Source organism: Pongo abelii, chromosome 4 (genome assembly GCF_028885655.2).
Source record: "Pongo abelii isolate AG06213 chromosome 4, NHGRI_mPonAbe1-v2.0_pri, whole genome shotgun sequence".
NCBI lineage: Eukaryota > Metazoa > Chordata > Mammalia > Primates > Hominidae > Pongo > Pongo abelii.
The window spans coordinates 40,526,790-40,529,183 of NC_071989.2; the positions used below are offsets into that span (position 1 = coordinate 40,526,790).

General features: G+C 36.5%; 1 non-coding gene across 1 annotated transcript; it reads left to right on the top strand.

Moving 5' to 3' along the window:
• The first annotated feature begins 1,898 nt into the window (after nucleotides 1-1,898).
• LOC112133664 (U1 spliceosomal RNA) lies at nucleotides 1,899-2,059 on the top strand. Its single transcript, XR_002915289.2, has one exon. It is a non-coding gene; the product is annotated as a U1 spliceosomal RNA (small nuclear RNA).
• The last annotated feature ends 335 nt before the right edge of the window (nucleotides 2,060-2,394 follow it).

Below are 2,394 nucleotides of genomic sequence, written 5' to 3' on the forward strand. Positions count from 1 at the left end.
TTCTGATGCATGGCTTTGCTCTCCTGATGTGTGTTCCAAAGCCTTCAAACCGAGAGCACATAGCACCTTTTCTGTAATCCTTTACCCAGTACCTATCAGGGGACATAGTTACCCGCTGCTCTGGACCAAATCATCACCCATCTTTCTAATACTATGATGTACTTGCATGATAGTCAGCTTACCAATGTGTTTGAGTATGCAATGGGATTGCAAACTGATCAAAGATTTTGTAAAGAATATGAGGTTGGTAAGGACCATAGCAGTTTTAAAGGTGAACCATGAACCCCCATCACCAGAGCCAAATGAGAGCCCTTTAGTTCAAGCTGTATCCAAATGGGATGTACAAAAAACTGCTTCTCTTCAATATTTGGCCCGCATTTTTCCAATGGCAGCATTTTTCTCATCAGACTGGTGTCAACTGCCAACTTGTAAATAAAATATAAGCTTAGTTTTGAGCTGATTATGGGCAATATCATAACCTCATTTATTCAGACAAGCTACCCAAATCACAGACAGTTCTTTAACTGGCCACTTTTAAGAAAATACTTGCCAAATAATGGGCTTGTTAAATAGCAAATGTTAAAAACAGATTTCTAATGTGACTAACAGGCATTCACTGAAGCTGAAGCAAGTGTTTGAACCCAATGGAATGTTAATCTAATATGAATATGCTTATGCTAGCAAACACTAAAGCTAGATGAAAAGCATGACATAGTTTTAAAAGCAGTAACCTCATATAAATATGCTTATGCTAGAAAATTTTAAAATTTAGATGGATTATGTTTTTTAAATGGTAAGCTATGCATACTTTTACATATATATGCAAAACGTCGTGTAATTTAAATGTATTTTAAATCTCAATCTATTTCAGGGTTACAGTGTTTTGATTAGTAACTATCAAACCCAGCCCAGAGATATTTAAAAGAATTGGTTTAGCTGGGTATGGTGGCTCACATCTCTAATCCCGGTACTTTGGAAGGCCAAGGAAGGAGGATCAGTTGGGCCCAAAAGTTCAAGGCCAGCCTAGGCAACATAGTGAGATCCTGTTTCTCCAAAAAAAAAAAAAATGTTCTGAAAAATAGCCAGGCATATTGGGGTGTAGCTGTAGTCCCAGCGACTCAGGAAACAGAGGTGGGAGAATCACTTGAGCCCAGGAGGTGAAGGCTGTAGTGTTGCCCATCACTGCACTCCAGCATGGGCAACAGAGTGAGACTCTATCTCAAAAATAAAATAAAATAAAGAATTGGTTTAACTGTGCAGATTTACAGATATTTCTGATAGGTGTGTGGATTGAACTTGGTTAAAGAAGAAATGGTTAAAGAAGATGAGGGATACACACACAGCAATCCAGCAGTTAAAGTAAAAAGTTTGGAGCTAGACAGATAAGAACTAGAATTCTAGCTCCTATACTTGCTAGCTATAATATTTTAGACATGTTATTTCACCTTTCTAAACCTCTATTTTCTTTACCTGTAAAATAGAAGTGAAAACACCTGACTCACTGGGTTGTTTTAAGGATTAAATAAGATATCATTTGTAAACTCGTAACCCAGAGTCTGACCCACAGCAAGTGCCAGTAAATGGGAACTTCCATCACTTTGCATCCATATTTCCCATGAACTCTCTTACTGGACGATATTCCCAGATGCCTGCTATATTCTGTGAACTCTAACCCTAGAAAAATAAAATATTTTCTTTTATCGTAGTTTCATTTTCTTTATCAAGGTTAAGTTTCATTCATATTTTGCCATCATACTAAAATATTCCCAATTTAAGAATGTTTTTTCTACACAGTTCTTGTCCTCCTCTCACTCAATAGTATTATAGTTCTTTACAAGATAAGGTACTTAATTCCATTCATTTCTAAAATTTTCTTTTTTCAAGAAACCTAATGCGTAATATTTACCTGGCAGGAGAGATCCCATGATCACAAAGGTGGTTTTCTCAGAGTGAGGCTTAACCATTGCCTCCAAGGTGCTGATTCCTGATATTCCCCCAAATGTGAGACGCTCAACTGCATAATTTATGGTAGTGGGGACCTGAGTTTTCACTCTCCCCTAATGTTTTTGATATAAAAAAAGAAACTTCATGTCCTCAAATCTTTGGGGATTCCTAAAATATCTGTTTACTAATTGCATGCTATTATTTTTATTCAAAACCTTTCAGACAAGGACTGATTGAGGAAGTTAACTTTTTCTAGGATAATGTTAAGTTATCTTAACCTTGAATTCAACTTCAGCTAATTTTTTTTTTCTTTACTAGAGAGCCTTGTCATTAATCCCATATCCCATTAAGAACTGCTTTGATCCCGTGGGCCTGCCTAATCTAATGTTTTGGAAAATATATTCTGCTCTCTGTTCTGGAAGGCTTATTTTCCTACATTTGGTCAGAAAA